This window comes from Stegostoma tigrinum, unplaced genomic scaffold, assembly GCF_030684315.1.
Source record: "Stegostoma tigrinum isolate sSteTig4 unplaced genomic scaffold, sSteTig4.hap1 scaffold_64, whole genome shotgun sequence".
Classification (NCBI taxonomy): domain Eukaryota; kingdom Metazoa; phylum Chordata; class Chondrichthyes; order Orectolobiformes; family Stegostomatidae; genus Stegostoma; species Stegostoma tigrinum.
In genome coordinates, this window is record NW_026728579.1 from 1,386,627 (window position 1) to 1,412,147 (window position 25,521).

At 47.0% G+C, this 25,521-nt stretch overlaps 1 long non-coding RNA gene across 2 annotated transcripts in view; it reads right to left on the bottom strand.

Moving 5' to 3' along the window:
* Positions 1-25,521, bottom strand: part of LOC132209060 (uncharacterized) — a 228,941-nt gene that overhangs the window by 173,939 nt on the left and 29,481 nt on the right. Inside the window, exon 5 of one of the 2 annotated variants that reach the window (XR_009445156.1) lies at positions 22,720-22,794. The exons of the other annotated variant lie outside the window; for it this stretch is intronic. This is a non-coding gene — a long non-coding RNA (uncharacterized LOC132209060). Of the gene's footprint in view, positions 1-22,719; positions 22,795-25,521 lie in introns of those variants that run through there. 2 annotated transcript variants of the gene reach the window in all.

The window sequence follows — 25,521 nt, forward strand, 5'->3', positions numbered from 1 at the left end:
TTATCATTTTAGCAAACTACTTCAACTTTGAGGGAAGATTGTATTTAAATGGTAAAATCCCTAAGTTTCGACAGATTGGAACAATTCTATCAAGTGGAATAATATATTACTCACTGGAGTGCAGTTCTCCACCATTGGGTAATGTAACTTGTGCCCCTTTGACGTGCGCCCCGAAAAGAAACAGCTTCGGCACATGTCATAATTCAAGTGTTTGAGGCTGCGGTACCTATAAAGGAAGAACAAGTAGTAAGAGAAATGTTCATTTTTGTTTGGATATTTTTAACCATCGAAGGAATGCAAGTTAAGTAGTTAAATTATGTATTTTTTTCTATTTTGAAGAAACGGCAAATTATGTGGGGAGAAACAAATGCTAGCAAAGTCGAGGAAAACTGTCCCAACTCCCCCAGTCGATTTTCATAATGGGATATCACATCCCTGGAATTATTGTAAATTGCTTCTGCTCTGCATCCAACGTATTCACAACGTTCCCATTGTATGGAAGGTTTTCATCTGCCACGGTGGCATAAACCTATTTAGAAGTAACCTTGCCAGAATCTTCCTGGAAAAGGTCAATCTGACGAGCAGCGATTGTAACACGTGAAGCTGTAAAGGCCACAATAAACGAGGAGGATACACATTTTCAGCTCAGACTGCAGAAGGGAAGTTCTCCAAGCAAAGAGAAAAAAAAGTCAAGAAATTAACTGTAATAATGGCTGAGAGACAGTGGGCAAGTGGCAAATACATTGAACTAAAAATCCAGAGACCCAGGCTGATGCTCTGGGGAATGTAGGTTCATGTTCAAACACTGTAGCTGGTCAAATTTACATTTCATTAAAAAAATACCCAAACTAAGAGTCATTTCCAGTAACGCTATCATGAAACTATCAACAATTGTTGGTAAAAATCCATCTGATCCACTCATGTCCTTTCGGGGCGTATTCGATCATCTTTACCCCATCTGATCTACATGTGGCTACAGAGCCACAGCAATGTAGGTAGCTCTGAACCACCCGCCCAGCCATCCACTCAGTTCAACGGCAATTAGCGAAGGACAACAAATGATAACTTCACCGGTGATAGCCAAATCCCTTGCAAGAATGGAAAATGTCATAATGAAATGGAAGGACTTGATCAATGTCGTGTGAAATTATCAACAGATGAATGGATGGAACTGCATACAGAATGCAGGTCATCAATATGATGAGATGGTGCAAAACAGAGAATATTGCCTTCAGATTCCTGTCATGAAGCCAAACTCTGAGACTCAGCAAGCAGTCATAAATGTATGAGCAGAAACTAAATAGCCATGAAAACCAACATAAAAGTACAAACAGCAGGCTCTTAAAATTTTTGGAGCTATGCAAGGCAATATTAAATTATGCACTGAAGTGGTTAAGTTCAGTTAATCCTCTTATAAATAGCACTGCTAACAGGAAACTCACTGTCAATTACAGATTAGTCCAGAATTTTCAAGGCAACAGATAAACTGAAGCAGAATACCAGTTTCCGTGAGGAACAAACATAATTTGGAAGTGAAAGGGATGAAAGGAATTACTTTTCTGAACAACAGTCGGAAGAAATACAGACAGACGGTAGATTGAGAAGATGAAACATTGAGGAGATGTTAAGGAAAGAAATAGATTTGGAAGTAACAGTGTGGTAGAATTGTGGAAGTTCACTAGCCTCACGCAACATCAGGAACCAATACATTTGATCTTTATAGAACAGAATGTCAGAGAAGGGGGGCTCTCTTCCCAAATGGTCAAGCTGACAAAATGTAGGAAAAAGGCTGCCTTCCTCTTGGTGCTTCTCACTGGATGAACACTCGAGGAAATTTGTGTTTATTGGTTGCGGACCTATTGGTGGTTGGTTCATTCATATCAGGCAGATTCTCCCACAGCGGGTGAAGGTGTGGTCACAGTCTTCACTGGAGGCAACTGAATCGATTCCTCTTCTTTGTTCATTCATGCAAGTTCTGTGTTTGGATTCCTGATTGCGGCTACAAAATCTCCTATCTGCCCCTCCAACTATCAAGTCTCCGATCACTCATGTCCTGTTTACCTTATCCTTTTCCACCGTGTCCCAGAGCCAAATACACTTTACTTTTAATGAATTTTAAGTTCAAATCACAGTAAAAGGAAGCCATTTGGTCCATCATGTTTGAACTAGCTCTCCAAATACATGTCACAAATTAGTGCCTTTTCCTTAACCTGCACATCATTTCTCTTTAATTAATCAACTAACGCTTTCTTGCATCTTTTACTGAAACTGCCTCCTCTAGGTAATGCATTCTATAGACTGTGATAAAGCTATTTCTTACACTGCAGTTACTTCTGTAGTCAATCACTTCAAACCTCTGCATCTTATTCTCAATTCTGTCACAAGTAGGAAAGTCTTCCCCTTGTCTACTCTGACCAGACTTCAAATGATTTTGCAAGATTCAAAATAATCTCTTCTAAGTCTCAGCATCTTCGAGGAAAGCTGTCCCAATTCCTCTAATCAATTTTCATAATGAGATATCTCAACCCTGGAATCATTATTGTAAATTGGTCCTGCTCTGTCTCCAACATTTTCACAAAGTTCCCTTCGCATGGAAGGTTTTCATTCGCCATGGTGGTATAAACCTATTCAGAAGTAACCTTGCCAGAATCTTCCCAGCAATGGAAAGGCTGGTGATCCCATGGTTCTTTGAGCAATCTGACATTTCTCCTTCAGTTTTGTATAAGATATGGCATCTTAAAGATTTTGTGAAATCCTGCCCTGTTCCTCATAGTCCATGAAAAGCTAACAGATCTTGGCCTTCAGAGTTAGGCCACCATTCCTCAAGCTTCAGATGGAATTCAATTGACTCCGGGTCGCTGTTGCTCTTTACTTAGTTATGGCAGTCATAGTTTCATCCACAGTTGGGGTCTCACTCCAGTTCTTCTTAGACAGGGAGTTGTTTGATCAGATCAATGGCAGTAACACGCACCTTCTCCAAGATGGCCAATCTTAGAAATGTAGGAGAATAGTTAACTGAAGAGGGTCAATTTACCCCTTAGAAATCCTGTCCAAATATGCAATTTAATTTACTAATTATGGACAAGAAGTTTTATCGATCATTTAGCAACAACACAGCAATCACTTTCATAGGATGCACACACACTGATTACAGGACTAATAAAAAGGCCTTTCTGTAAATTCTCAATAATTGCAAATTACAGAACCAACCGGAAGTCAAGTCACAATCCATTCTGAGCCACAGTGTCTGTGATCAATGCAACGGTGAACAAAATACCAAAAGCATGCAGCACTCACCTCTCACAAAAAATTAAGGTAAAGAAGTTGATACTTAATTTGTCCTAATTACTTCTCTGGTCCATGAGTTTGTTGGGATTTTTGATGATTTCAGTTGTGTTGTTGACTGATCGAGTTTCTAATAGAACATCTAAAGTTAAAGCTTTCTTTAAAAACTAACTCCCACTAACTTTCTGCTGGTTTGCACATCTCACCTGAAACCTACGAATGGGTACTCTTTGCAGATGTTACACTTCGCCTGATGTTTTGCAGTTTCAGCAGCTGCCACATGGTGTAGAACAGGCAGCCAGACCATGGATCGAGGCTCCAATCTCATCCACTCTACAAAGTGTTTAATATCAATCTCTGTTTTTGTTAAGGCCCGAGAGGGAAATAAAAGATCAGCTGCATGACTAATTATGTCAAGTTTACATCCGCTATCCTCAGTGATATCTAATACACTATCACTGGGGTTTCTGACATTGTTTTTAATCATTAATTTAATACAAACATTGACTATTTATAAACATGATAGCCTTGGATTAGTCGTGGTACATGTTGGCCTCTGGAACTAATTCAAACCGAAAATGAGCACAAAATTCACACTGGCAAGTAGACCCGCTTGACCTTATGAATTGGCGCAGAGCACACTTACATGTTGGAAGCAACTGCAGACACTTGGTTCAATGTTTCTGCCTCCAAATGAAGGTACCTCACCGAGCTGCCGAGGGATCTGGACTGCATTGTGAAGCAAAAGGCTCAGGCTTCGTTGGTCACATAAATCTGTGGGTTCAGCTACTTGTTTGAAGAGATCTGCAAAAGTTATTCAGAAGAAAAATATTGATATTCCTAAACTTAAGAGAGGTAGTTGAGAGTTCAATACATCCAATACATCTTCCTCAATTGCCTTGCTTTGTAAATTATCTTAAAACATTATTTTATGATCTTGATTGGCTATTTGCAAACAACTGTGGAAACAAAAACTTCTGTTTGTTTACAACAATGGACAATGTATGTTGTCCAAGGAAGTCATTTGGTCAATTTCTTTCTTGATTGTAAATCTCAAACCTCTCGAATATCTCCTCATTCGTTTCACAGAGATGTACAGTTTGTGTGGACCTGGAAAACATGGGCACTGCCCTCAATGAATATTTTGTGTCAATCTTTACAATGGAAAAGGACACTGCAAGTATAGATATCAGGGCAGAGGGCCTAGGAACATCAGAGGTAAAGACACAGGGAGACGCAGCTGGTTTAGCAACTTTACAAGTGGATACATCCGCAGGCCTAACTGAAATGTATACCAGCTCGCAAGGGAAGTGAGGGAGGAGATATCTGGGCCCCTGGCAGCAATTTTCAAACCCTTGCCAATCAGAAATGAAGTAATGAAGGTCGATGAACATTGTTCTACTATTAACAAACAGAGAGAGGAACAGACCAGCAAATTAAAGGCCAGTCAGAATAATCTCAGCACTGGAGAAGCTACAAAGAGGCATTCTTAGGGGTAGAATGTACTTGCATGAATTAATCAGGGATAGTCAGGATGGATTTGTTAAGATGAGGTCATATTTCAGAAATTTGATCCTTTTTTGAGGAGATGTTGGAAAGTTGATGAGCTTATGCATTCGATGTGGACTTAGTAAAGACCCCTTGGCAGACTGATCAAGAAAACAACAGTCAACGAATCAAAGGCAAAGAGGCACACTGGAGCCAAAACTGGCTGAGGCAGAGAGCACAGGGTGATTGATGGTAAAGGGATATCTATGTGACAGGATGTGTGCTTTGATTGGGCTTGTGCAGGGCTTGCCACAAGGACCCTTGAAATTTGTCAACTAGATTCATCGTTTGGGCTTAAACACAGTGTGTATGACCGTGTCGCTAGCGAATGACTAATTTAGTGAGGAGGATATCGATGGAATGGTCATGTAAATAACAGCCATGGGATCAAAGGCAAAGTGGCACACTGGATCCAAAATTGGTTGACAGACAGGAAGAATAAACTTCAGGAGGAGATCAACAGACTGGTCAGCTGGGCACAGCAATTGGAACTCAACCAGGAAAAGTGTGATCTAACCAACTTGGGAGGGCTAACAAGGCAGGGGATCACACTATGAAGGGTGTGATCCTGGAGATTACTGAAAAACCAAGATGCTGCCTGGGCTGGGGGTTCTCATGGAATCATACAGCACAGAAGAGGTCCCACGGCCCACTAAGGATGTACCTCTGAAAATACACTGCGACATATACTAGTCCCATTTTTACACACTGGACCATTCTCTTAAATATTACAACATTTCAAGTGCTCATCCAAGTACTTTTCAAAAGTTGTGAGGTTTCCTGTTTCAACTTCCCTCCCAGGCAATGCATTCCAGACCTTCACCACACTCTGGATGAAAATGATTTTCCTCAAACCTCCTCTAAATTTCCCGAGATAATAAAATGTGAGGCTGGACGAACACAGCAGGCCAAGCAGCATCTCAGGAGCACAAAAGCTGACGTTTCGGGCCTAGACCCTTCATCAGAGAGGGGGATGGGGGGAGGGAACTGGAATAAATAGGGAGAGAGGGGGAGGCGGACCGAAGATGGAGAGTAAAGAAGATAGGTGGAGAGAGTGTAGGTGGGGAGGTAGGGAGGGGATAGGTCAGTCCAGGGAAGACGGACAGGTCAAGGAGGTGGGATGAGGTTAGTAGGTAGATGGGGGTGCGGCTTGGGGTGGGAGGAAGGGATGGGTGAGAGGAAGAACTGGTCAGGGAGGCAGAGACAGGTTGGACTGGTTTTGGGATGCAGTGGGTGGGGGGCAAGAGCTGGGCTGGTTGTGTGGTGCTTTGGGGGAGGGGACGAACTGGGCTGGTTTAGGGATGCAGTAGGGGAAGGGGAGATTTTGAAACTGGTGAAGTCCACATTGATACCATTAGGCTGCAGGGTTGCCAGGCAGAATATGAGTTGCTGTTCCTGCAAACTTCGGGTGGCATCATTGTGGCAGTGCAGGAGGCCCATGATGGACATGTCATCTAGAGAATGGGAGGGGGAGTGGAAATGGTTTGCGACTGGGAGGTGCAGTTGTTTGTTCCGAACTGAGCGGAGGTGTTCTGCAAAGTGGTCTCCAAGCCTCCGCTTGGTTTCCCCAATGTACAGGAAGCCGCACCGGGTACAGTGGATGCAGTATATCACATTGGCAGATGTGCAGGTGAACCTCTGCTTGATGTGGAATGTCATCTTGGGGCCTGGGATAGGGGTGAGGGAGGACGTGTGGGGGCAAGTGTAGCATTTCCTGCGGTTGCAGGGGAAGGGGCCGGGTGTGGTGGGGTTGGAGGGCAGTGTGGAGCGAACAAGGGAGTCACGGAGAGAGTGGTCTCTCCGGAAAGCAGACAGGGGTGGGGATGGAAAAATGTCTTGGGTGGTGCGGTCGGATTGTAAATGGCGAAAGTGTCGGAGGATGATGCGTTGTATCCGGAGGTTGGGAGAGTGGTGTGTGAGAACGAGGGGGATCCACTTAGGGCGGTTGTGGCGGGGGCGGGGTGTGAGCGATGTGCTGCGGGAAATACGGGAGACGCGGTCAAGGGCGTTCTCGATCACTGTGGGGGGAAAGTTGCTGTCCTAGAAGAACTTGGACATCTGGGATGTGCGGGAGTGGAATGTCTTATCGTGGGAGCAGATGCGGTGGAGGCGGAGGAATTGAGAATAGGGAATGGAATTTTTGCAGGAGGGTGGGTGGGAGGAGGTGTATTCTAGGTAGCTGTGGGAGTCGGTGGGCTTGAAACGGACATCAGTTACAAGCTGGTTGCCTGAGATGGAGACAGAGGTCCAGGAAGGTGAGGGATGTGCTGGAGATGGCCCAGGTGAACTGAAGGTTGCGGTGGAAGGTGTTGGTGAAGTGGATGAACTGTTCGAGCTCCTCTGGGGAGCAAGAGGCGGCGCCGATACAGTCATCAATGTACCGGAGGTAGAGGTGCGGTTTGGGGCCTGTGTAGGTACGGAAGAGGGACTGTTCAACGTAACCTACAAAGAGGCAGGCATAGCTGGGGCCCATGCGGGTGCCCATGGCCACCCCCTTAGTCTGTAGGAAGTGGGAGGAGTCAAAAGAGAAGTTGTTGAGGGCGAGGACGAGTTCAGCTAGGCGCATGAGAGCGTCGGTGGAGGGGGACTGGTCGGGCCTGCGGGACAGGAAGAAGCAGAGGGCTTTGATGCCATCTGCATGCGGAATGCAGGTGTACAGGGACTGGACGTCCATGGTGAATATGAGGTGTTGGGGGCCAGGGAATTGGAAGTCCTGGAGGAGGTGGAGGGCGTGGGTGGTGTCACGGACGTAGGTGGGGAGTTCCTGGACCAAAGGGGAGAAAATGGAGTCCAGATAGGTGGAGATGAGTTCGGTGGGGCAGGAACAGGCTGAGACGATGGGTCGACCAGGGCAGGCAGGTTTGTGGATTTTGGGAAGGAGATAGAAACGGGCCGTGCGGGGTTGGGGAACAATGAGGTTGGAGGATGTGGGTGGGAGGTCCCCTGAGGTGATGAGGTCGTGAATGGTGTTGGAGATGATGGTTTGGTCATGTGGGTGTGGGGTCATGATCGAGGGGGCGGTAGGAGGTGGTGTCGGAGAGTTGGCGTCTGGCCTCGGCGATGTAGAGGTCAGTGCGCCATACTAGCACTGCGCCACCCTTGTCTGCGGGTTTGATGGTGAGGTTGGGGTTGGAGCGGAAGGAGCGGAGGGCTGCCCGTTCTGCGGGGGAGAGGTTGGAGTGGGTGAGAGGGGTGGAGAGGTTGAGGCAGTTAACGTCTCGACGGCAGTTGGAGATGAAGAGGTCGAGGGAGGGTAGGAGGCCTGGGGGTGGTGTCCAGGAGGAGGACTTGTGTTGGAAGCGGGTGAAGGGGTCAGTGGAAGGAGGGTTAGGTTCCCGGTTGAAGAAGTAGGCATGGAGGCGAAGACGGCGGAAAAACTGCTCTACGTCCAACCGTGACTGGTATCATTGGTCTGTGCTACCTCACATTCACACTCTCTCTAATTCTGCACCACCCTTCAGCACAGCTCATGTAATACCATTCTCACCAAAGCATTCAATGTCTGTCTTCACTTGCTCTCGCCTACTTGAGGGCCCAAGGCTATTAATCCTCTATGTTCTCTGTGCCTCTTGCTCTCACCCAGGAGACCTCACCTCCCTTCCCAAACATACATGAGCACTAACAAATGCAACAGCTCATTTCATCTCACTCAATCACTCCCTTTGTTTCATTCCAGGAAAAACAGCCCACCGTAGGGCAGAAAGAGCCAACACAGGTAGTGAGGTGTCTAACGTTTGACTTCTCACAACCTATGAGGACAGTGTCCTGACCATGATCATCCTGAGCAGCCAACTGATTGCATCCAAGCCCCTCGAGTGATGTCAGACAATGCCCTGGAGTTACCTCGATCTGCTGCCTGGAACTGCCTCCCTTGACTACAGAACATTCCCCTCAGAACATGAAGAACGACCATGTGGTTGGAGACAATGCAACGCGTTCTGTGCTTCTGCAGCTGGCACATGCTGCAGGTGTGAGATCAACATATCACGGTGCTGAACGGCAACACACCCACTCCTTTGATTGATGACTGCTGACAAACATGACAAGCTGTCTGGCTTTGTCTCGATGCCAAAAGGTTAATCAACATACTAGTGTTATGAGTCTGAGAGATGTGGCGGAGGGGGCAACCCATAAAAAGACAAAGCAAATGAAGACAAGGCAGAGGAGCTGTTAGCATTCATGCAGGGACAAAATGAGAGTGGAGAGCTCAAGCAAGGTGTCCTGATGTGTAACGTGGCCCAATACACGAATGGGTGCCTGTCCCTGCATATAAAAGTGCCCTGGCAGTAGCACTGCAATGAGGGGGGCTGCTGCAATCCAAAATGCAGCAATGAAGTACAGAAGAGTACTGAAAGCAGATCTGAGATGTGCCATGATGTGCTGAGGCTGGAACATGCCACATGTCAAAACTGTGGACATGGGGTGCTACTGATGGGTGTGGCTGCAGATGCTGGTGACTACTGCCCAAGTTGGAGGTCCAGAGGAGCATTGAACAATGTGCAAGCATCACACACCCACTCAGAATTTCATTTCGCTAATTCTGAGCGTCTAGTTTCTGTCTGGCAGGTACAAAAATGGAATAAGTATTAATGAGGGCGGTACTCAGAAATAATGCATGCCGTTCAGTGCTCCCTCGCGAGAATTTCAGCTCAATGTCTACAATTTCACTGGAAAATGCAACATTTTGGTTTTGACACCCTGAAGCACCTTGAGCCGCTATCAATATGAAGGGTACGTACCTAATGAAGAATGTCAAAATTTACAGTCGCAATAACGATTTAATATTGGAACACACCTCATGCAAACAAAGCTCAATTTTATATAAATGGAAAATTGGAGGTGATTTGGGGTGGATAGAAGGACACCGGAGGTTTAACCCTGGACGTTCATCTCCAAATCCTAGAATTATATCCAGCTTGGACTGAAAGAAAATAAAAATCTCTCCGCTTGCAAGGATTCCCCAATATACTGTCACAGTCTTAATACATTTCCAAGTGAAGTGCATAACATTATTCCTAAATGGAGCTTACTAAACAATCTGACTGAGATAAGCTGAACGACAATTAGTCTGGAAAATACCACAATGGCACAGTTAATGCTCTTCAAGATACTGGCTAGATTAAAAAGTCTCAGTTACGAGATAGACTGGTATGCTGGATTTGTGTTTCTTGTAGCAGAGGAAGCTGAGGTGGGGGTTGGGATCTGATTGAGGCAGAAAAAATTATGACAGGCCCTGGCAGAATACATTGTGAGAATCCTTTCCCCATGGCACATGTGTCTAAGACCAGATGGCACAAGTTTAAGGTGAGGATTAAATGCTTTGGAGGAAGTCTGAGGAAAAGCTTTTTCATCAACAAAGTGGACATATGGAGCATGCTGCCTGAGAGGGTAGTTGAGGCAGGTATTCTCAACATTTAAAAAGCATCTGGGATGAGCATTTAAAATGCTAGGTCAAAGTAGGCTATGGACCAAGTGTAGATAAATGAGATTAGTGTAGTTTGGTGTTTGTTGGGAGGCATAGACATGGTGTTTCTATGCTATATGACTCTACGAGATTGAGGGTCACATAAAAACTTATTCTGCATCTGGCTGTTTATTCCTTGACATTAACTGGATGATGTTCATATTGTGTACTTTATACACGTCTTTCTCCAGCACTAACATTTGTCACCGTGAAGAGCATTACAATCAGAGTGTCAAGATGTCTCCATGATCCTGTACAGATCTGACCAAATGGAATCAAAAGTATATGGTCGGCACAACATCGTGGGCTGAAGGGCCTGTTCTGTTCTGTACTGTTCTACGTTCTATGTTCTATATCAGTTTCAATTTTATGATTTAAAACAAAAGTCGCTAAAACTTTCAACTACTTTATCACTTGCACTGAAATGAAATTAGAACATACTGAAACCTTATGTCAACAATACTAGGAGTGATTTTAATCAGTTGACAATCTTCACATTTACTTAACTGATCAAAATCCAAAATGTAGGATGCAGTTTAATGCACCTTAGGACAATCTAAACATACTACATTCAAGTGTAAATCATACATACGTATCAAAGAAGTTCAGCAGCCAGTTCAGACACATGTTGACACAGAGTGACACATGGACCTAGTCTTTGTGATTTTGTTCCAAACCATCATAAATGGACGTTAAACAGTTGATTACTTCAGTTACATTTAGAAGTTGCTCGTTTTGTGTCAATTTGTGTCGATCAAAGACGTGTTGTGCTGTGTGCAACTCCAACAGATCCACTACAAAGGAGGAAGAAAACTAACTTCGATTACAGTTTCAACTTATTGAGCTATCAAATAAAATTAATTCCTTTATTGGGCTGACAAATAAATACAATGATTAAGAAAAGTACTCTGGAATGATGGAAACAGGCCATTTCCTTCTCAAATGCAATATGTCAAATCTAACTAGGGAACCGTCAGTGATAATGTATGGTTTAGAAGGGGTGGACGCTAGGAAGTTGTTTCCGTTAGGCGGGGAGACTAGGACCCGTGGGCACAGCCTTAAAATTAGAGGGGGTAAATTTAAAACTGAAATGAGATGACACGTCTTCAGCCAGAGAGTGGTGGGCTTGTGAATACATTGCCGCAGAGTGCAGTGGAGGCCGGGACGTTGGATGCCTTCCAGGCAGAGATCAACAAATTCTTGATCTCCAAAGGAGTCAAGGGCTACAGGGAGAGTTGAGGGAAGTGGTGTTGAAATGCCCATCAGCCATGATTTAAATGGCGGAGTGGACTTGATTGGCCGAATGGCCTTACTTCTACTCCTATCTTATGATGCTGGTCATACTTTGTCGTTTGATTCAGTAATTTCTGCAGAACAATGGTGGAGGAACAGCAGCTTTATAAGTTATGAAGCCCTCCTTTATATTTATGAAGCAGGACTCAGAAAAGTTTAAACTAAAACATCAGTCTCTTTCAACCGACGTGCATTCTCATTGCACCCAAATCCAAAGTACAATCGAATTGGCTCTTTAATCGTTTCAAATAGTGGATCTTACAACCCCTATTTAACTTCTGGTAATCAGCATTCTTTTAAATCACACTCGGTCGCAGCTATTAAGTGTGTTAATCACATATTCTTGTTAATTTTAAAAAGGTCTCTGTCTGCCTGACTGTCTCTGCCTGCATCTGTCTCTGCCTGTCTGCCTCTGCCTGCATCTGTCTCTGCCTGCATCTGTCTCTGCCTGTCTGTCTCTGTCTCTGCCTGACTGTCTCTGCCTGACTGTCTCTGCCTGATTCTGTCTCTGCCTGATTCTGTCTCTGCCTGATTCTGTCTCTGCCTGATTCTGTCTCTGCCTGATTCTGTCTCTGCCTGATTCTGTCTCTGCCTGCATCGGTCTCTGCCTGCATCGGTCTCTGCCTGCACCTGTCTCTGCCTGCACCTGTCTCTGCCTGCACCTGTCTCTGTCTGCACCTGCCTCTGTCTGCACCTGCCTCTGTCTGCACCTGTCTCTGCCTGCACCTGCCTCTGCCTGCACCTGCCTCTGCCTGCATCTGCCTCTGCCTCCATCTGTCTCTGCCTGCATCTGTCTCTGTCTTCCTGTATCTGTCTGACAGTCTGCCTGTGTCTGACTGCCTGTCTCTGTCTATCTGCCTGTCTCTGTCTATCTGCCTGTCTCTGTCTATCTGCCTGTCTCTGTGTGTCTGTCTGCCTGCCTCCGTCTGCTTCTGTCTGCCTGCCTGTCTCTGCCGGTTTGTCTGTCTCTGCCTGCCTGACTGTCTCTGTCTGTTTGTCTGCCTGCTTGTGTCTGACTGTCTCTGCTGGCCTCTGTCTGTCTCCACCTGCTTGCCTCCGTCTGTTTCTGTCTGCCTGCCTGTCTCTGCCTACCTTTGCCGGTCTGCCTGTCTCTGCCTGCCTGTCTCTGTCTGTCTGTCTGCCTGTGCCTGACTGTCTCTGCCAGCCTCTGTCTGTCTCTGCCTGCCAGTCTCCCTGTCTCTGCCTGCCTGTGGCAGGGGAGAGCGGGAGGGTGCGAGGGAGCGGGAGGGTGCGCGAGAGCGGGAGGGTGCGCGAGAGCGGGAGGGTGCGCGAGAGCGGGAGGGTGCGCGAGAGCGGGAGGGTGCGCGAGAGCGGGAGGGTGCGCGAGAGCGGGAGGGTGCGCGAGAGCGGGAGGGTGCGCGAGAGCGGGAGGGTGCGCGAGAGCGGGAGGGTGCGCGAGAGCGGGAGGGTGCGAGAGAGCGGGAGGGTGCGAGAGAGCGGGAGGGTGCGAGAGAGCGGGAGGGTGCGAGAGAGCGGGAGGGTGCGAGAGAGCGGGAGGGTGCGAGAGAGGGGGAGGGTGCGAGAGAGGGGGAGGGTGCGAGAGAGGGGGAGGGTGCGAGAGAGGAGGAGTAGGGTGGCGGGGGAAAAGGAGGAGGAGGGTGGGGGGGAAAAGGAGGAGGAGGGTGGGGGGGAAAAGGAGGAGGAGGGTGGCGGGGGAAAGAAGGAGGTGGGTGGGGGGGGGGAAAGGAGACGGCGGCTGGGGGGAAAGGAGGACGGGGCTGGGGGGGAATGGAGGAGGGGGTGGGGGGGAAAGGGGGGGGAAAGGGGGTGGGGGGAAAGGGGGTGGGGGGAAAGGGGGTGGGGGGAAAGGGGGTGGGGGGGAATGGAGGTGGGGGGAATGGAGGTGGGGGGAATGGAGGTGGGGGGAATGGAGGTGGGGGTGGGGGTGGGGGGAAAGGGGGTGGGGGGAAAGGGGCGGGGGGAAAGGGGCGGGGGGAAAGGGGCGGGGGGGAAAGGGGCGGGGGGGAAGGGGCGGGGGGGAAAGGGGCGGGGGGGAAAGGGGCGGGGGGGAAAGGGGCGGGGGGGAAAGGGGCGGGGGGGAAAGGGGCGGGGGGGAAAGGGGCGGGGGGGGAAGGGGGCGGGGGGGAAGGGGGCGGGGGGAAGGGGGCGGGGGGAAGGGGGCGGGGGGAAGGGGGCGGGGGGAAGGGGGCGGGGGGAAGGGGGCGGGGGGAAGGGGGCGGGGGGGAAGAGGGCGGGGGGGAAGGGGCGGGGGGGAAGGGGCGGGGGGGAAGGGGCGGGGGGGAAGGGGCGGGGGGGAAGGGGCGGGGGGGAAGGGGCGGGGGGGAAGGGGCGGGGGAGCAAAGGAGCAGGGGAGCAAAGGAGCAGGGGGTCGGGGAGGAAAGGAGCAGGGGGTCGGGGAGGAAAGGAGCAGGGGGTGGGGGAGGAAAGGAGCAGGGGGTGGGGGAGGAAAGGAGCAGGGGGTGGGGGAGGAAAGGAGCAGGGGGTGGGGGAGGAAAGGAGCAGGGGGTGGGGGAGGAAAGGAGCAGGGGGTGGGGGGGAAAGAAGGAGGAGGGTGGGAGAAGAGGAGGAGGAGGGTGGGAGAAGAGGAGGAGGAGGGTGGGAGAAGAGGAGGAGGAGGGTGGGAGAAGAGGAGGAGGAGGGTGGGAGAAGAGGAGGAGGAGGGTGGGAGAGGAGGAGGAGGAGGGTGGAGGGAAAAGGAGGAGGAGGGAGGTGGGAGGAGGAGGAGGAGGGTGGAGGGGGTGTACTTTTAAACTCCAATTTTCCTTCGGTATTCTTGGAGAGGTGAGCCTTTTTGCAAGCACGGAAAGTCTCCACCAGTTTATGCTAAAACTTGAGGAACTCTAAGTTTCACAAATATGTTCCTATTAAACACTCATTCCTATTGAAGCAGTATTAAGCTAAATTTTTTCAACTAGACAGCAGAAATGGTCAATATTTTAAAAGCAAGTAAGTACTTTGAAGAGGAGTCACTCTTCGAACTAAATTCCATCTTGGTGTGTGAGAGTCCATAGGTTCCTCACGCTCACCGAACCATTCAAACTGTCATGCAATTACTGAAACACACAGACAAAAAACATGAATGTTCACAGTCACCAAGATTTTGACAGTGATTTGGAATTTGTATTCAATACCTGCTGGGGGAAATCTGTTCCAATCTGGATCGTACTCACTTATCGCCACCCCACCTACCTTCCCCAGCACCTCCTCCCTCTCCACGCTATTTGTTTCTGAGCTCCCTTCCACCCTCCATTTTGGAGGAAGGGTCCTAACCCAAACCCTCAACTTTCTTGAGCTTCTGATGCTGCCTGCCCTGTTGTGTTCCTCCAGCTCTACAATGTGTTATCTCAGACACAAACATTGGCAGTTCTGACTATCTGAATAGCTCATTCTCACCTTGTAACAAGTGATTTATATTCATTTTCTTTTCAGATTACACATGTACATGTATATACATAAATATACATGTGACACTTTTATGCCTGAACCACTAACCTAGAGGATATTTCAAAATATTCTCTTCAAATCTGCATGCAAGAGAAATCATCAAGGTCATAATTTTCATTTTAGGAATCACTTCAACATTCAAAGTACTCAGTCAGTGTCCCATTTCCTTGACCAGTCAATTTGTTGCGAATATTTCTTGCAAGAGGAAACTATAACAGCAATTATATTTTATCATCAAGTTCTTCATTGCATCACCAATATTTCCTTGTCTGTTTGAAACCTAAGATAATGAAATAATCATGGACAGATTGGCCAACAATGTAATTTCATGTGTGTTATGGCAACTGAAAATCACCACCATTGAAGAGTGTTCTTTCAAATGTTGTTATCATACAAGAGCACTTTTGGAGATGCAGTGATGAATTTAATATATGCTTAATTAATTCCAAAGTATAACTTTACAATTAAAAAGAAGCGAAGAATCTCTTTACATCGTCATGCTTGTCAGATTGCTACCAGTCAATGGAAATCGTTCAGAACAATTATTTATTTCCAGATCAAAAGGAAGGGTGCACATTTCATTTTTACATCTCATCCAAGAGAGAAAAAAAAACACCTTTACCAATGCATTGTCAAACAACAAGACTCACTAAAAATGTCATTTGGCACATTGAATTTCCTCCACCATTCGGTGAAATCATGGTTGGTCTCATTGCATTTATTATTATACAACATTTCCACCAAAGCCTCCTTATACCTCATACATTCCAATCCAAGTAACATCCTGGTAAATCTCTGTTTCTGTGTCATGCCTTGTCTTTCTAATATTTTTGAGTCATCTACTAATTTAGCCACAGCACATTCACCTCTTTCCTCCAAGTCATTAATAAACAAGCTCAAGAGCTGTGGTTCCTTCAGCGCTACCTCATTTCTTACTGACAAGCCAACCCTGACATCTCTGTCCATTCGCCTGTTCTTTCTAGAGGGCATGTATCATTGGATATTTAGTTGCCAAAACATATCCCCTAACAACCACCTCTCTGTGGCACCCAGAACAATGTATCTGTCAATTTCAATCGGCACCACAAACTCATTCACTTTGTTTCATACACTCCCTGCAATTAAATACAAGACCTTCAGTCTGGCATTTTCAGGGTGGACACTCTTCTTGTTTGCTGCACCTGAAAGGAGACTCCTGACCATTTCCATACTTTTTGTCCTATTACTTGCGCTGGAAACTTTGCTGAGCACTTACCAGCTTCTAACTTTTTCCATAATTTTCCATGCAACTGAACTCACCCACTCCACACTTTTTACTTTAATGCCCTACCCCGAGACCTAGCTATGTCTTTTGCCAGGACACTTGTCCCAAAATGATTCTGGTCGAGTCTGTACCACCGGAACAACTTCCTCCTTGCCCAAAGCGATGCCAATGTCCCATGAATTCAAACACATTTCTGCCATGCCACCATTTGAACAATGCATTTACATCTTTAATTTTGTTCACACCGTGCCAAATTGCTCAGATAAGAATCCAGAGATTATAACCTTTCGGGTTCTGCTTTCTCACCTCAGTGCTCATAATCCCTCAGCAGAACCTCTTTCCTCTTTCTTCCATATCAATGGTACATGTGTGTACCACGATAGCTGGATTTCTACTCCTCCCACTTCAAGTTCCTTTGTTGCTGAGATGGAATACCCTGAACCTGAGCACCAGGCAGGCAACACTACTTTCGAGACTCTCGATCCCAGTCACAACGAACAGTGTTCATTCCCCTAACTATACTGCCTCTGATTATAACTACATAGAACATAGAAAAGCACAGCATAGTGCAGGCCCTTCAGCCCACGATGTTGTGCCGTGGAATATTCCTAATCCAAAAATAAAATAACCTAACCTACATTCCCCTCAATTCACTGCTGTCCACGTGCATGTCCAGGAGTTGCTTAAATGTCACTACCGACTTAACTATTCCATGCGCTCACAACTCTCTGGGTGAAGAACCTCCCTCTGACGTCTCCTCTATACCTTCCTCCGACCACCTTCAAACTATGACCCCTCGAGGCAGGCAAACCTGGCCTGGGGAAAAGTCTCTGCCTATCGACTCTATCCATGCCTCTCATTATCTTGTGATCAGGTCACCTCTCTTCCTCCTTCTCTCCAGAGAGAAAAGTCCAAGCTCAGTCAACCTCTCCTCGTAAGACAAGCCCTCCAGTCCAGGCAGCTCCTGGAAAGCCTCCTTTGCATCCTCTCCAAAGCCTCCACATCTTTCCTATAACAGGACGACCAGAACTGGACACAATAATCCAAGTGTGGTCTCACCAGGGTTTTGTACAGCTGCAGCATAACCTCGCGGCTCTTAAACTCGATCCCCCTGTTAATGAAAGCCAAAACACCATATGCCTTCTTAACAACCTGATCCACTTGTGTGGCAACTTTGAGGGAGCTATGCACTTGAACACCAAGATCCCACTGTTTCTCCACAGCGCCGAGAATCCTGCCTTTAATCCTATATTCAGCATTTAAGTTCAACCTTCCAAAATGCATCACTTCGCATTTATCCAGGTTGAACTCCATCTGCCATTTGTCAGCCCAGCTCTGCATTCTGTCAATGTCTCACTGAAGCCTGCAATAGCCCTCAATACTATCAACGGCACCTCCAACCTTTGTGTCATCAGCAAACATACTAACCCACCCCTCAACCTCCTCGTCCAAGTCATTCATACAAACGACAATCAGCAGAGGCCCAAGAACAGAGCCTTGCGGGACACCACTCAGCACTGACCTCCAGGCAGAATACTTACCATCTACAACCACTCTCTGCCTCCTGTCAGCCAACCAATTCTGAATCCAGACAGCCAAATCACCCTGTATCCCATACCTCCTGGCTTTATTAATGAGCCTGCCATGGGGAACCTGATCAAATACCTCGCTGAAGTCCATGTACACCACATCCACTGCTCGACCCTCGTCAACCTGTCTCGTGACTTCCTCAAAGAATGCAATAAGATTTGTAAGGCATGACCTGCCCCTCACAAAGCCATGCTGACTCCCTTTAATCATGCTATGCTTTTCCAAATAGTCATCAATCCTATCCCTCAGAAATCTCTCCAAAATCTTGTTGACCACAGACCTAAGACTGACGACTGACTGGTCTGTAATTTTCAGGGATTTCCCTATTCCCTTTCTTGCAAAAAGGAACAACATTTGCCTCCTTCCAATCTTCCGATACGACTCCCATGGAGAATGAGCAAGCAAAGATCTTCGCCAGCGGCTTAGCAACCTCCTTTCTCGCTTCCCGGAGCAACCTAGGATAAATCTGATCTGGTCCTGGGGACTTATCAATCTTAATGTTTGCCAAAATTCCAGCACATCAACTTCCTCAATCTTGATCTGTTCAAGCCTGTTTTCCTGCTCCTCAAAGTTCTCATTCACAACAACGTCCCTTTCCTTAGTGAAAACCAAGGCAAAAAACTCATTTAGGGCTTCCACTATCTGCTCAGACTCCACGCACAAGTTCCCTACGCTATCCCTGATCGGCCCTACCTTCTCCCTGATCATTCTCTTATTCCTCACCTATGAGTAAAATGCCTTCGGGTTCTCCCTAATCCTTCCTGCCAAGCCTTTTTCCTGCCCTCTTCTGGCCCTCCTCAGCCACTTTGGAGCTCCTTCCGAGCAAGCCTGTAATCCTCTAAAGCTGTGCTGGACCCTTGCTTCCTCCACCTTACGAACGCTGCCTTTTGCTTTTTGACAAGAAGCACCTCTGTACCCGTCATCCAAGGTTCTTTAATCTTACCCCTTCTTACCTGTCTCAGAGGAACAAATTTACACATCACTCGCAACAACTGCTCCTTAAACCGCCTCCACATGTCTGCTGTGCCCTTTCTGTGTAACAATTGGTCCCAATCTCTACTTCCCAACTCCTGTCTGATAGCGTCATAGTTTCCTTTTCCCCCGTTAAATATCTTCCCCTGGTAACTGCTCCTTTCCCTTCCCATGGCTATGGTAAATGTCAGGCTGTTGTGGTCACTGTCGCCAAAGTGTTCTCCCGCCACGAGATCTGACACCTGTCCTGGCTCATTGCCAAGCACCAAATCCAAAATGGCCTCTCCCATCGTCGGCCTGTCCACATACTGAGTCAGGAAACCCTCCTGAACACACCTGACAAAAACGGCTCCATCCAAGCCATCTGCACGAAGGAGGTTCCAATCTACATTGGGAAAGTTGAAGTCACTCATAACAACAACCCTGCTACGTTTGCACTTTTCAACAATAGGCCGGCCAGTGAGGTCTTCGATCTCCCTACTGTGATTTGGGGGTCTGTAGAACACCCCCAGTGAGGTGGCTGCTCCCTTGCTGTTCCTAACTTCCACCCATACTGACTCAGTCGATAACCCTTCCTCGGCAACCTCAGTCCATACCACCTCAATAGACGAGTCCTCCTCAAAAGTTCTTTCAGCCACCGTTATACTGTCATAGAACATAGATCATTACAGCACAGCACAGGTCCTTTGGCCCTCGATGTTGTGACGACCTGTCATACCGATCTGAAACCCATCTAACCTACACTATTCCATGTACGTCCATATGCTTATCCAATGATGACTTAAATGTACCTGAAGTTGGCAAATCTATTACCGTTGCATGCAAAGCATTCCATTCCCTTACTACTATTATAGTATATACTATTAGGCGCCCTATTATAGGAAAGATGTGGATGCTTTGGAGAGGGTTCAGAGGAGGTTTACCAGGATGCTGCCTGGACTGGAGGGCTTATCTTATGAAGAGAGGTTGACTGAGCTCGGTCTCTTTTCATTGGAGAAAAGGAGGAGGAGAGGGGACCTAATTGAGGTATACAAGATAATGAGAGGCATAGATAGAGTCGATAGCCAGAGACTATTTCCCAGGGCAGAAATGGCTAGCACGAGGGGTCATAGTTTTAAGCTGGTTGGTGGAAAGTATAGAGGGGATGTCAGAGGCAGGTTCTTTACGCAGAGAGTTGTGAGAGCATGGAATGCGTTGCCAGCAGCAGTTGTGGAAGCAAGGTCATTGGGGTCATTTAAGAGACTGCTGGACATGCATATGGTCACAGAAATTTGAGGGTGCATCCATGAGGATCAATGGTCGGCACAACATTGTGGGCTGAAGGGCCTGTTCTGTGCTGTACTGTTCTATGTTCTATGTTCTACTCTCTGAGTAAAGAAACTACCTCTGACATCTGTCCTATATCTTTCACCCCTCAATTTAAAGCTGTGCCCCCTCGTGCTCGCCGTCACCATCCTAGGAAAAACACTCATATCCACCCTATCTAACCCTCTGATTATTTTATATGTTTCAATTGTCACCTCTCAACCTTCTTCTCTCTAACGAAAACATCCTCAGGTCCCTCAGCCTTTCCTCCATACCAGGCAACATCCTAGTAAATCTCATCTGCACCCTTTCCAAAGCTTCCACATCCTTCTTATAATGCAGCGACCAGAACTGTACACAATACTCCAAGTGCGGCCGCACCAGAGTTTTGTACAGCTTCACCATAAGCTCTTGGTTCCGGAACTCGATCCCTCTGTCAATAAAAGGTAAAACACTCTCTTCCTTCTTAACAGCCCTGTCAACCTGGGTGGCAACTTTCAAGGATCTGTGTACATGAACACCAAGATCTCTCTGCTCATCTACAATACAAAGAATCTTACCATTAGCCCAGAACTTTGCCTTTCGGTTACTCCTACCAAAGTGCATCACCTCACACTTGTCTGCATCAAACACCATTTGCCACCTCTCAGCCCAGCTCTGCAGCTTATCTATGTCTCTCTGCAACCTACAGCATCCTTCGTCACTATCCACAACTCCACCGACCTTAGTGTCGTCTGCAAATTTACTAACCCATCCTTCTGTGCCCTCATCCAGGTCATTTAAAAAAATGACAAACAGCGGTGGACCCAACACCGCCCCTTGCGGTACACAACGAGTAACTGGTCTCCAGGATGAACATTTCCCACCAACTGCAGCCCTCTGTCTTCTTTCAGCAAGCCAATTTCCGATCCAAACTGCTATATCTCCCAAAATCCCATTCCTCTGCATTTTGTAAAATAGCCTACTGTGGGGAACCTTATCAAACGCCTTGCTGAAATCCATATACACGACATCAACCGGTTTACTCTGATCTGTTTTTCACCAACAAAGCCACACCTCCCCCTCTTTTACTACCTTCCCTTACCTTAATGAAAGATCTAAACCCTGGAACCTGCAACATCCATTCCTGACCCTGCTCCATCCATGTCTCTGAAATGGCCACAACATCGAAGTCGCTGACTTGGGAGCAGGTCAGGACTGCAGAGTCATGCTGCTGTGAGCGGGTCAGGGCTGGAGGGGCAGGTCGCTGTGAGCGGGTCAGGACTGCAGGGGCATGTCGCTGGGAGCGGGTCAGGACTGCAAGGGCATGTCGCTGGGAGCGGGTCAGGACTGCAGGGGCATGTCGCTGGGAGCGGGTCAGGACTGCAGGGGCATGTCGCTGGGAGCGGGTCAGGACTGCAGGGGCAAGTCGCTGTAAGCGGGTCAGGACAGAGGGGGCAAGTCGCTGCAAGCGGGTCAGGACAGAGGGGGCAAATCGCTGTGAGCAGGTCATGGCTGCAGGGCAAGTCGCTGTTAGTGGGTCAGGGCTGCAGGTGAAATTTGTTCAGGTGAATTCAAATATGAAATTATACGAAAGACTGCAAGGAATTTAAAGCATCAAGAGGAAAGGGATTTGGAATAGAGCATTAGTTCGTGGGGATGGAGCAGCGCTTGGAATATTGCCTTCAGTTTTGGTCGCTTCATTATAGGGAGGATGTGGAAGCTTTAGATGGGGTGTAGCGGAGATTTAGCAGGATGCTGCATGGAATGGACGGCACGTCTTACGAGGTAGGGTTGAGGGGGCGAGGACTTTTTCCATTGGAGCAAAGAAGAATGATAGGTGACTTGGTAGAGGTATGCAAGATGATGAGAGGCATAGCTGGAGTGGATAGTCAGAGATTTTTTCCCAGAGCAGAAATGACTATTACGAGGGGGAGAAATTTTAAGGTGACTGGAGGAAGGAATAAGGGAGATGTCAGACCTAAGTTCTTTACACAGAGAGTGGTGGGTGTGTGGAATGCACTGCTGGCAGTGGGAGTGGAGTCAGATACATTTAGAGACTCTTAAGCGACTCTTGGATAGGAACATGAAGGATAGTAAAATGAAGGGTATGCAGGGTAGTTTGATCTGAGTGGGATAATAGGTCGGCACAACATTGCGGGCTGAAGGGCCTGTACTGTTCTTTGTTCTACGTTCAGCCAAAGGTTCTTTTCTTTTGAGGAGAGGGCAATTGATTGTAGTTTTTAAAGACAGAACTGGAGGACAGAGAAAGATATCAAGGAAGGTTGCACGTTAGTGACAGTATCAACAAGTCCACAGCAGATGCACTCTGAGTAACAACACTGCTTTCAAGGCGAGAGGATCAATGATATCAGTTAAGCCCCCCTTGTTTTTGTATTGTGTACTTCTGATGTATGCGCAAATGGACAACCTCACTCTCCTGCTAAGCTGCAGAATGAATAATGCTGCAATATTTGTCAACCCCCAAATGGGCATTGATACATTCGTAAATCTCACATCAATAAACTTACATCTCAAGGTTCTCACCTTCTACGACTGTTTGTAGTGGTAAATAACCCAAGCGAGGATGTTTGGCAAAGTACTTCTTTGATCTGAAGTTATTTTTCAGCACCTTGGTGAAATCACACACATCGTCACCTGATGTGGTCTAAAAATGTAATATAAATCAAATTTAGTAAAGAATTAATAATGAAACAATCTACTCAACTCACTCTGTAATCCACGCTATCCCTGCTAAATGTCTTTGAGGATGTAAAATTAAAGAGTCCAGGCGGAATATGAGTTGCTGTTCCTGCAACCTACGGGTGGCATCATTGTGGCACTGCAGGAGGCCCATGATGGACATGTCATCTAAAGAATGGGAGGGGGAGTGGAAATGGTTTGCGACTGGGAGGTGCATTGTGGCACTGCAGGAGGGAACCTGGGAACCCTGCAGCCTAATGGTATCAATGTGGACTTCACCAGTTTCAAAATCTCCCCTTCCCCCACCGCATCCCTAAACCAGCCCAGTTCGTCCCCTCCCCCCACAGCACCACACAACCAGCCCAGCTCTTCCCCTCCACCCACTGCATCCCAAAACCAGTCCAACCTATCTCTGCCTCCCTAACCTGTTCTTCCTCTCACCCATCCCTTCCTCCCACCCCAAGCCGCACCCCCATCTACCTACTAACCTCATCCCACCTCCTTTGCCTGTCCGTCTTCCCTGGACTGACCTATCCCCTCACTACCTCTCCACCTATCTTCTTTTCTCTCCATCTTCGGTCCGCCTCCCCCTCTCTCCCTACTTATTCCAGAACCCTCACCCCATCCCCCTCTCTGATGAAGGGTCAAGGCCCGAAACGTCAGCTTTTGTGCTCCTGAGATGCTGCTTGGCCTGCTGTGCTCATCCAGCCTCACATTTTATTATCTTGGATTCTCCAGCATCTGCAGTTCCCATTATCCTTGAAGATGGCAGGACAGGTTAACACGATGATTAAGAATGCAGACTCAGAACTTGCCTTTATCAGTCATGGCACAGATGGTTTCAGCTGGAAGGTTACGTTGGAATTGTATAGAACTTTGGTTCAGCCAAAGTTGGAATACTGTATGCAGTTCTCATCACCACACTGTTGGAAGAATGTGATTGAATTGGAGACGGTGCAGAGATTATTCACTCCGATATTGCCTGGGGCGGAGCACTTCAGCTATGAAGACTGGCCGGATAAGCTCAGTTTGTTGTCTTTAGAGCAGAGAAGGCTGAGGAGGGACGTGACTGAGGTGCAGAAGATTAGGAGGGGCAAGGTTAGCAAGCAGCTGTATCCTTAGTTGAAGGGTCAATAACAAGGAGACACAATTATGAGGTGAAGGGCAGGAGATGTAGAGGGGATTTGAGGAAAAATATTTTTACCCAGAGGGTGGTGGTAATCTGGAATGCACTACCCAGAAGGGTCGTTGAGACAAGAGAGCTCACAATTTGTAAAAAAGTACTGGGATGAGCACATGAAATTAAAGGTTATTCTCCAAGTGCTGCAAAGTGGGATTAGTGCAGTTAAGTTTGCATAGACTTGATTGGCTGAAGGGCCTTCTGTATGCCATATTCCCAAATTCAAATCATGTATCTATCTCCAAAAATCAGTGTCCTAATACTTGGGAAACTGCTAATAGCGATCTTCTAATCTATTTATCATAACTTGCTGCTTCTGTCCTTCAGCCATCTTTTTTAACCAAATTTGATAGTGACCTATATATTCCATGAATCTCAATTTTATAAATCAATCAGTCTTTTATGTGCACCTTCCCCTCATCCTTATCTAGGAAAGATTGCACTGCTTCATGAAGGCAGGCTAAAGTAATTCAGCATTACAGCCATACTCTGGTAGTATAATGACAGCATCAGTGACAGTACAATAAGTGCCTTATATCAATTGTTTCAAAACTGGGTTCTACAGTAGACAGGTAATTGGAGATCTACAAACCAAATCATCTGTCATAACTTTAGATTAAATATATTGGAAAAAAGCATACTAACTAACGCGAGCTTCAATGGTGATAAATTAAATGTAACTCATTGGAACAGTAATATTCCTCATCCAACCTTGCTAAGCAATGCCTTTCTGCACTGATAGGCTGGAAAGCTGCAGTCAAGAACAGATATTCACTATTTATCATCAAGTCGAAACAATTCTGGAATGCTTTTATCTGTCATGAATGTTTAATTACTGCAGTTTGAAACTCTCAACTATATGTAAATCATGAATATGTGATGTGAAAAATATACAAAAGGATCCAGCCCTTTTCTTGATTTATCAGGCTAACAATAGAAGAGCATTTGGATCAAGTGGATATACATTATGAGTGCCCGTATCAAACACCAGTCCAGCGACTGACAGATATCACAGTTAGAAGCAAATACACACATCGGGGCAGCACAGTGGCTCAGCGGGTTAGCACTGCAGCCTCACAGCACCAAGTACCCGGGTTCGATTCCAGCCTCAAGTAACTGTCTGTGTGGAGTTTGCACATTCTCCCCGTGTCTGCGTGGGTTTCCTCCGGGTGCTCCGGTTTCCTTCCACAGTCCAAAGATGCGCTGACTCGGTGGATTGGGCATGCTAAATTTCCCATGGTGTTCAGGGTGGTGTGTCGGTGATAGGGGGATGGGTCTGGGTGGGATGCTGCAAGGGCCGGTGTGGACTTCTTAGGCTGAAGCGCCTGTTTCCACACTGTCGGGAATCTAATCTCATCTCCATGATAAGCGTCAGGAAGGAGCTTTTTAAAAAGATGATTGGAACACTTCTTTACACGTAGCCCTTTGTATTATGAATATGCAATTAATAATAGATAGGTTAGTGATTGCTATTAATAGGTAGGCATTCAATCAAAAAGGTTTGAGAACGAT